This window comes from Suncus etruscus, chromosome 11 (assembly GCF_024139225.1).
Source record: "Suncus etruscus isolate mSunEtr1 chromosome 11, mSunEtr1.pri.cur, whole genome shotgun sequence".
NCBI classification, from domain to species: domain Eukaryota; kingdom Metazoa; phylum Chordata; class Mammalia; order Eulipotyphla; family Soricidae; genus Suncus; species Suncus etruscus.
In genome coordinates, this window is record NC_064858.1 from 6,273,390 (window position 1) to 6,284,174 (window position 10,785).

The window sequence follows — 10,785 nt, forward strand, 5'->3', positions numbered from 1 at the left end:
CTCAAGATAATGTAGTGTCTAGAAAACTCAATGAAAGGCATTAACAATAGTATCTTCTGTCATCATCCTTCACTCTCTGGTTTTGCTCAACTTAGATATCTACTTTTTAGGCAACCATTTCCTGGGAAATGTTCCCAAGGTCCTGAACTCTTCTAAAACTGCAGAGAAATCAGTATCATTGCAAGCTTTCAAGAAGGCTTATAGCTTTGGAGAGTACCACTTTAAAAAGCCAAACCAAAGGAATGAGTTGCCAGGAGTAATTTATGTTGGCGTATCATTTAAGTTTCATTTTTCAAAGACCGAGTATTTTGTGTTATTTTGGGGCCACACACAACAATAATCAGGACTCTGCACACAAGTTCCACTCCTGGAGGAGATCTGGGGACTATATGTGGTGCTGGGGCTTGAACCTGAGATGGCCAAGTACAAGGCATGGTCCCTGGCTGCTGTACTACCTCTTCAACTCCCCAAAAGACCAAGTATTTTATGATAATTAATAGGAATGGTTTACTTTCTAAATTTATTTGTTATGGAATCTTGATTTAAAGTTATTCATGGTTGAGTTTTAGGCATACAATGTTCCAACATCAAGTCCATCACCAGTCTCAACTTTCTACCACCAATAGAACTAGTTTATCTTCCAGCCCCCCAATCTTGCTCTTTTTTATTAATATCTTTATTTAAACATATTGCTTACAAATATGATTGTGATTAGGTTTCAGTCATGTAAAGAACACCCCCTTCACCAGTGCAACATTCCCACCACCAATGTCCCAAATCTCCCTCCATCCCACCCTACCCCCACCAGTACTCTAAACAGGCTTTCCAGTTCCCTCTTTCATTCACATGGTTATGGTAGTTCTCAGTGTAGTTATTTCTATAGGTCCATTTTGGTTTTTTGGTTGGGGTTCATAGCTAAGGTTTCTCTGGGCTTACTCCTGGCGCTCTACACTCAGGGATCACTCATAACAGTGCTCAGGAGACTATGTGGATGTTGAAATTGAACCTGGGTTGCTGCGTGTATGGCAAATGCTAACCAGATACTGTTATTTCTCAGTAGTATATTTCTCAACCCCGACAGGCACAATTCTAAGTTTGATTGTGGTAGTTGGGATTTCATGCTTTCCGTGTTTTTGGTTCTGTGGTTCAAATATGTACACACACCACATCTCTCCACTGCCATTATCTCTGGCACCTGTCTCTTAATCCCATCAGGCTCTTCCTGATTTTCCCCTTGATTCCTTTCCTTCCCTATTGGGAATATATATTGTTCTTAATCTGGGGTGGTGGTGGTAATATTCGCATTACTAAAGAGTTTTTAAAGGGGCAGTGATAGCACATGTGCTTTGCATGCTGCAGACCCAGGACAAACCCAATTGGATTCCCAGCATCCCATATGGTCCCCAGAGCCTACCAGGAATGATTCCTGAGTGCAGAGCCAGGAGTAACCTCTGAATGCCACCATCACTGCTGCCTGGGTATGGCACAAAAACAAACATAAAAGAGTTTATCAATTTTCTTATTCTGTCCCATCCTGATCTCACAGGAAAGAGCCAATACGAATGGGAGTGGCAAGAGTGATTGTTCAGGAAAGAGTCTCCCAAAGAGAAGAGTGTGTTTGCTAAAAGAATAGTAAATAGTGGAGAGTGAGGTGTATAGACAAAAAGTGAGAAATATCTATAGTTTAAGTCAAATTTCATTTAGGAGTTTTGCCTCTGTCCTACGTCTATGCTCTATCTAAGTTTATTATGATTTTATTTTCAAAAATAAAGATGCACAAATTATTCAACAAATGACTCTGGGAGCCTTGAGTCTCAGAGTAAATACCTGCCCCCACTTCTTTTTCTTGCAGTTTTCATAGTCTCTTTATGTCTCAGATAATAATAGGATGTTCATGTATAGGAGATGCAAATTCTCTCATTCAAAAGTAGATGTGTGTGTTTTTTGGGGGTGACAAAACAGAATTCTATTACTTTTAAGGGACATTTCAGAGCAGGATGAGACAGCCTGATTTGGGAGAAAAAGAAAGAAATAGAAGATTCTTCCTGTAATCAGGGCCAAATTTTCTGGAAGGATGTGGCAGAGGAGACATGAATCTAGGCATCCCTTTGAGTGCGTAGAAGAATAAATATTTTTCTCTTCCTTCTTGTTAACTAAACAAACTTGAAAAGAAAACACTTCAGCTGCTCAACAACAACAAACAAATAACAAAACTCTACCATCCTCTTACTATGGTCCTTCTAAAGTTGCTTTCTCCCCTTGAAGTTTATCTTTTTTTATTTTATTTTATTCTTCTTTCCCAGTGAAGTGTCTCTTCTACCAGTCCAGGAGATCAACACAGATCTTATTATGAAAATGTTGCATAAGTTGTTTTACATATGAATGTCATCCACTAAGAGCCTCTATTTTTATACTTCAATGTATGCATTTTTCCCCCCTCACATGGGGCAAAGAATCAAAACCCTGGCATTCTATTTGGGGGACAATTTGGCTTTTTGTTTCTTAAATTCAAAATAGCCATATAAAATCTCCATGGAAGCCATAAAGATGTCCCCTTTGGTTGATCCCTTTCTGGGCTGGCCTGCCTTTGTGCTGGAGTAGGGGGTGGAGTGCCTCCAGCTCCAAGCCATCACTATCTTTTATCAGACAAAGAATGTGAAGAAGTCAGGCAGCATCTTAGTACAAAAGCTTGACCCCTGTGCCCTCTGAGGCCTGAGGCCTAGACAATCATCCAAGCCGGATCTTTCCTGAGAAAGATCTGAGAAAGGACAGCAATGGCGTCTTTTACAAGCCAAATCTGAGAGCTGAGATCCAGAAGGTTCGAGTTGCTTTAAAGTACTGGGTTGAGGCCGCATTCTCCCAGAACTGGATAAAAGGAAAGGCTAGCTGGGCTGGATCTTCATTCTTTAAAATGTAAAAGCTTACTGGAGGTCTTTGAGTCCATTTTTCTTCCACAGGAAGGGCGAATTGCTTAACAAACTTCTGGCTAACGTGGAGTGTTAGTGAGGGCTATGCTGAGTCAGCAGTTGCCAAAAAGTCTAGCCATGCCACTTCTGCCCATTTTAAACTGCATGTTTTACAAATAAGTTTGGTAATCAGGAGAGGAGTTTCCAGCCAGCCCCAGCACCTCTCATTATTTACTTGGGGAAATGTGTTTCATAGGAAAAAAGAAAATAGTTTATTCTGGAAAACAGAACCTTGTTTGGGAGTCCATTTCCTTGTCTCAATCTATTTTATTTACGATTTGAAATAGTATCTAGAACAATCTAGAAGAAATGCTTTATTTATTCAATTTCTCCTCTAGGAATTATATTGCAATTCGAAGTCACAGAAAGCAGGGGAAAATACTTATTCAGTTCAATAAAAAAAAAAAACAGCAATATCAGCAACAAAACAAACAAAAAAACTCTAAGTTGAGGTTTACCTATTTGTCATGTGCTCTAACCATTGAACTGTCTTTCCTGTTTGTCCAGTATTTTGCTAGTAATTTAGCCACTTTTTGCTAGAAATTTAGCATGTAATAGGAGCAGAGCACTTAAAATCATAAGTGTCATAAATATCAAGAAACAAAGAAAGATAAGGACCATCTTTAACCAATTGTAAGCATGTGGAAATATATAGAACAATAGAACATGTTTAGAATAATCCATTTTGTATTTTTCTAGACATCAGCCATCTAGGTTTATTTGCAGAGAGAATAGAGGTTGTAATTTTTGTTTATTTACTTAGGCAAGAATTATACTTGTATCTGAGCCTGGTCACTGTTGATGCTATTATTCATGTCCTTTTGGGCATGTTCTTCTGGGCACACTCTGGGGTGCTCAAGGGTTACTTCTAGCTCTATGCTCAGAAATTATTCTGACAGGCTCAGGGGACACTATGGGATGCTATTGCTATAGTGTCATCACTCTGGGATGAACCTGGATTGGCTGCACGCAAGAAAATGCCCTAACTGCTATGCTATTGCTCCAGCCTCTGTTCATGTCCCTTTTAAGAGGAGAGAGAGAGAGACAGAGAGACAGAGAGACAGAGACAGAGACAGAGAAACAGAGACAGAGACAGAAACAGAGACAGCGAGAGACAGAGAGATTACAAAAGAGAAAGATTACACTGAATTCTTATGTGGAGGACTGAAAGATAATGTTTACCTCAGGCTTATCACAAGTGAGGAAGTTTCCATAGTTTTACTCTTATTATATAAAAAGCAGATTAAGTGAAAACCATGTTACGTGTAATAGAACCTAATGAGCTGGGAGAGAATTTGTATAATATGCAGAAGCAATAACCTTTTGGAGATCAAAAAGCAAAACCAAGATCCTGCCCATTTTAGCTTTGTGTCCAAATCTAGGTTATACAGGGAAATTATTTCACATTTTGATGCCAAGATTATAATGTATATTAACTAAACCACTTTCAAGGGGCCAGAATGATAGATAGTAAATTATGTAGGGTGTTTGCCTTGTATATGGTTAAACTTGGGTTCAATCCCTGGCACCCTATATGTTCCCTGACCAATACCATAAAGGATCCCTGAGTACAGAGCAAGGAATAAGCTCTGAGTATCAGCAGGTATGGCCTCCAAATCAAGCCAAAACAAAACAGAAGGACCACAAAACCACATTCAAGAATGAGTCACCTGTGGTAAATGCTGGTGTTAATGTGTTCCTCTCTCTGGTCCTATTTCAACATCTGTAAAAGGATAACTTTATTTTACCTGCCACCAGGACCACCCTAGGTTGCTGAGTGAATGTGACAAGGCAAGGATGGAATTTGGGGCCTCCCACTTGCAAACCATGCATGCCAACCCTTTGAACCAACCTGAACACCTCCCAAATACTACTAGGAGCAAATCCAGAGCACCACCAAGTGTGACCACTGCTCCCTCTCCTAAAATTCCTACCCCCCATAAAAGAAAGAATTTAATCAGATTTTGCTGACTGGAACAGAAAATAGAGCTTGGAGAAAAATGACAGATGCTATGAAGCCAAGCTGAGCCACCTCACTGACCATGAACTCATGCACAATTCAGTACAACATCAGGTCAACCCAAACCAATGTGTTTACATGGCCCTGGATCAATGAAATCAAGTCTTACATATGACTTTATGGCTCACATAAAAAAATGAAAAATGCTAAGGTCTTCCCCTTTCTTGAAATCATATGAAAGTAAATTAATAGAGCAGTCAGGGCCATACTTGATTTCTACTTAACCAAAAGATTAGCATGTGGATTTCTGGTTTTCTTCTACTTTTTTTCCCCCCATTTTCCATTAAGCAAGTTCTTTTAAAACAAATTTGAACTTTTCCCATCCCAGTGATTCCCACGGACAGTTGGCAAAGAATCTTGGACAAGTTGCAAAACTGGGATTTTTTCCAGGCATGAGTAACTTGTTAAAAAGCCACTATTTCCTTAATACTAACAGTAAATAGAATTCACATCCATATAAATCCTCAGTGGCCCACTGGGAAAAGTTTTATATGTATATGTGTGTGTGGATATGGAATCTTTTTTTTTATTCATAAAACACTTGGCTCTCAGCATGTCTGTTTATATTCCACTTCTTAAAAATAAATACACATATTTATGCCGGTGGAGGTTAAAAGGTATCCTTTTCTACTGGCTGCTGGGTGCCAATGATTTTATGATGGATGGCTTTAGAATACCTGGCTAGAATTCTTGAAAAGGATTTCTCTTCTCTTCTGTTTTCTTCAGAGAGGGAACAGAACAAATCTTCATCACCAGGTAATTCAACAATGCTTTTCATGAAATAGAATGCTGTGAAATGCTGTTTACAAAATCCAATTTTATTGAGAAAGCTCAAATAAATATTTTCAAGATGTACAGGAACAAGTAAAGGTTGAATTTTCGATACCAACAGCTAAGCTGGTTCACTTCACTTGTAGTGATGGCGGAAGTTTGGGGCAGCCAATCTCAGAGCATAAATAAATGGGCTCCTATGTATCACTGGGTAATCATCATGAAACTTGACCTCCGTAGAGATGAATTTTTTAACAGGATGTTGACTTTAAGTTATCATTACTGAGAGTTGTTTGTAGATGTGTTTCTGAGGCTGGAATAGATCATGGGATTTAAGATCACAGTGAAGCCAAGTCTTGGATCAGGGCTAGAACCCACAAAGGGCATTTGAGCTGATTCTCATTTGGGTGACACGTCCCATATTAAAGCTCCCCTCTCTCCCATCATGATACTCCTCTGGGTAGTAAACACACTCCGTTGCTTTTAGTAATGCTGGACTGGGTATATTTTGATAACCATGACATAGCTTGCATTTCCGGCTTCCGGTCAGATGTTCCCCAAGAATAACTTTTTCTACATATGTTTTTGCTTTTTTGATCACACTCCCAGCTGGAATCAGGAAGTTTGGAAGCTGCATGGAAATGGAAAATAATTGAAAGTCTCAGTGACAGGGGCTCTCTGTGAGTCTTTCAAAAATATTTTATTTTCTGGTGGTCCTAATGGGCCACCCCTACACCTGGCTAAAATATAAAAATCTAATAAGGAAATCTCCACATCATCTATGATTGCTTTAAAATTATGCTATCATTTCTGAGTCAAGAGACTTTTTTATTGCAAAGAATCAGGGTGCATTTTGAGCAGAATTGGTGATTTTCTTTTTCCACAGTAGACCACCAACATGGCACAGGGTGAGAACTTGGAAAAATCTTAAATGCAGAACTTATTGGAAAAAATATTGGGCACTATTTTTTTAACCTCAGTTATGACTTGTGCCTATTAAAAAAGAAAAAACACAAATGAACCATGTTATCATGTTTTTAATGAATTTTAGAGCAAAAATAACTCATTTAGCTTGAAAACTTGAAGATAGATCCTAACCAATATTTGGTTAAATCATTCTGAAAAACATGAATTTCCTTATCTGTTACCAGATCAATGGTACAGAGCTTTATTTACAGGACAATGTCTATTTGGGATACATTAAAGATATGGTACATATGTACAATGGAATACTACATAGCTGTAAGGAATGATGAAATCATCCAATTTGCAGCAACATGGATAGAATTAGAAGATATAATGTTAAATAAAGTAAGCCGGAAGAAGGAAGATAAAGAGGCTAAATACCGAATGATATCACTTATATGTGGTATTTAGAATGACTGCATGAAGAAATGCAATGGTCTAAGTGGGAGATGTCTCAAACACCCTTGGCCCCAGAGTATAGTGAGGAAAAGTAAAGAAAATGAGTGAAAAAGGAGAAACTCAAATGATAAAGGGTGGGAGCCAGGGGCCAAGCAGTCTCAGGAGCATTGGTAGTGTCAAAAAGAAACACAGGACAAAACGAAATATCCAAGCCAAAGGCAACAACAAAGCAATCAAGAGACCCAACCTTTAACAATCTAAACTTAAAATGGGTCTGTTAGACTGGCAGGCTGGGGGTAAGGGGGGTGGTATAGGATAAACTCTGGGAACATGGTGGACAATGATGGTGGGATTGGGCCTGACTTATTATATGTCTGAAAAAACAACTATGAAGGACTTTGTAAATCACAATGATTTCAATAAAATAAAATTTAAAAAAATAGTCTTTGTTCAAATTAAAGGCTGTGCTCTTTACTATATTGTAACATGGAACCCCTTTGCTTAGCCTCTTTCCTTTTCTGCTTTCCCCTGGCACTAAACTAGAAGCTCCACAGACACAAATTAGCAGGCTCCTAAGCTGGGACCCTCTTTTGTAGTTTAGGATGAATTGATTGAAATAGCAATATGCAAAGTTCAGGTTTCTCCATCTAATTTGTCCTTTGCGAGTTACTTGATGAATGCCTTATTAAATCCAGACCAACTGATCAAGGAGAAGAGACAATATTCCTAAAACCCTGGCCCAGATCTCCAGGCACTGTCCTCAATAGGCAGAAAAACTGAACTAAGCAATAGAACAGCCTTCTACCTTTCTCAACTTGGCTTGACACCTCAAGACTTTGATTTTATCATTGCTGTCTATTTTGTTCTTGGATGTTTTACTTTTAACTTCTTTATTTTGTTTGTTTGTTTGTTTGTTTTAGTAATATCATTTACTATAGAAAGTCCAAGAGAATGGTTAGCTTATCCATTTTTTATTTCTTTTCTTTTATTAATGAATTACTTTACTTAACATCCTGATTACAAGGTTATTTTTTTCCTTTGGTTTTTGGGTCACACTCGGCAGTGCTCAGGGGTTACTCCTGGCTTTACACTCAGAAATCGCTCCTGGCAGGCACGAGGGACCATATGGGATGCCAAGATTTGAACCACCGTCCTTCTGTATGCAAGGCAAATGTCTTACCTCCATTCTATCTCTCCGTCCTCAGGTTATTCATTTTTGTTTTCTTATGAGTGTTTGATATGAACCACGTGTACACAAAACTAATATTTATGAAAGATAAGTTATGTCACAGACTCTTTTCACTTCTTTTATTTAAGCCAGGAACCCTGATGGCAAAGGTATTATGAACCCTCTTTTTGGGGGGTTGGGTTTGTGACAGAGCTGGCAATGCTCAGGGTTTACTTCTAGCTCTGTGCTCAAGAATCGCTCCTGCTGATGCTCAGATTACAATATGGGATTCTGGGAATTGAAGGCAGGTCAGTCACATGCAAGGCAAATGCTTTCCCCCACTTTACGATCACTATGATCCTCTTTGTACCCCCAATTACAAGAGGGAAAGGGGATTCTCTGTGCTAAAATTGGGTTGGGATGGCCTTGAAATGGAAGTAGTCCCTTCCTCCTGATTGTTCTATGTCTCCCATTATAACTGGGCAACACTAACAGTTTGCAAATTTTAACTTATTGAAGACAGATTTAGCAAACAGATGTTCTCCGATTGTTGCTGATGAGTTTCTGTGTGATTGGGTATGATAAACAAAGCTGTCCCAGGTTTTGGGGTCCCTTGAGCAGTAGTGAGGGAATAGTGGAAGTTCAAGATCTTTTGGAAATATAATGTCCCTTGAACTTTGAACTCTTGAGTCATCTGGTCACCACCTACTTATCTAGCTGTCCTTGTGAGAGGCTGAATATCAGTTAACAGGGGTAGAGGGTGGTCCTTTTCCAAAACTCCATGATTGTTTGGAGGGGAAATAATTATTTATACTTAGAAACAAAAGTAAAGGAAGGAAAAGAGAGATGCAGCCTAACAGAAAGAGACATTGGGGAACATGTGTTGGTGTGAAGGACAATTATGTGAGCACTAACTGTGAGCATCTCTTTCCAATAATCCTATGAGATAAGAATTTCTCAAATCTTTTTTGTAGGGTAACAGATTGAAGTTCAGAACTTTAGAAAAGGTGGCTGGAGAGATAGCACAGTGGTAGGGTGTTTGCCTTGCACTCAGCTGACCCAGGACGGATGGTGATTCAAATCCCGGCACCCCATATGGATGGTCCCTCATGCCTGCCAGGAACGATTTTTGAGAGCAGAGCCAGGAGTAACCCCTGAGCACCGCTGGATGTGATCCAAAACCAAAAAAAAAAAAAAGAAAAGAAAAAGAAAAAGGAATTTTAGGAAAGATTAGTAAGCAAGGGATTAGAATTCAGATTTTAGGGTCCTGTACACATGCACTGAGGGCCTTTTGATGTACCTTGACAACAAAAAAGTTGATTATTTATTGAGGGAAAATTTGTCATCAGAATTCAAATTTTGAGTGGGAGGAAGAAATGGGTGACAAATAGCAAATATTTATCTGAGATAACTTTTCACTCCATAATAGTGCCCCTCATTCTTCCATGGTATTATTGAATTTTAGAGTCTTCCCCCTAAGTCAAAGCAGCACTTTGTCTTAATTTTTTTAAGAATAATAAAAAAAAGAATATTTAGGTATGGGGCCAGAGGATTGGTACAGCAGCAGGGCATGGACAGACTGCAGTTTGATCCCTCAGTGTCCCATATGGTCCTATATGGTCCCCCAAGCCAGGATGATTTCTGAGCGCATAGCCAGGAATAACCCTTGAGTGTCACTGGGTGTGGGCCCAAAACTAAACCAAACCAAACAAACAAACAAAAAATATTCAGGCATATTTTTTAAAATATTGTTTAAGAATATTCAGGTTGGTTTTTATTTTTTGTAAAAAAAAAAAAAGATTGGAGTGCTCTCTTCGGCAGTACATATACTAAAATTGAAATGATGTATAGAAGATTCACATGGTACCTATGCAAGGATATCATGCAAATTCATGAAGCATTGCATGTGTAAAACATAAAGAAAAAGATTAGTACATTCTGAAAAGCTATTTCTGACATATTGGTATCATATATAGTTTTTTATATATTAAGATTAGGAAAAATGAGTAGACTATTATATTACTAAACAAAAGTGTTAAAAAACCATAATGAGTATAAAATGACTAAAATTATATGCTGCTACAAGTCAAACAACACTGTTAACATTGTTTTGAAGTTTCCCATGGTTAACATCCATGTATCAAACACATTCATTTTATCTGTATAAACTCATTTCTAAAATGAAAGACAAGATTTCTCCAAAGATATACAAAAAGTGGCAGGAGCACAAGATGGTAAAAGCACGATCTTTCATAAGATAAAGTTTGAAGTTTGGAATCAAATGAGAGTGAGGTGGTACTCAAAAATAAAAATAGTACATCGTCATATTTTTGAAGAGAAATAATGTATTAAATGAGTGATCTATATCCACATGCCTTAAAAACTATTCATTGTTTTGTTTCTGTGTGGCTTGCAATTATCTTATGCCTGACTGTGGGAAGCATTTGAAATAATAAATAGAAAATATTTTACATAGTTTCTGGAGCTTTTAAGAT

The 10,785-nt window shown here is 38.2% G+C and overlaps 1 non-coding gene across 1 annotated transcript; it reads left to right on the forward strand.

The window, feature by feature from the left end:
- The first annotated feature begins 10,095 nt into the window (after nt 1-10,095).
- Nucleotides 10,096-10,202, forward strand: LOC126023751 (U6 spliceosomal RNA). Its single transcript, XR_007500821.1, has one exon. It is a non-coding gene; the product is annotated as a U6 spliceosomal RNA (small nuclear RNA).
- The last annotated feature ends 583 nt before the right edge of the window (nt 10,203-10,785 follow it).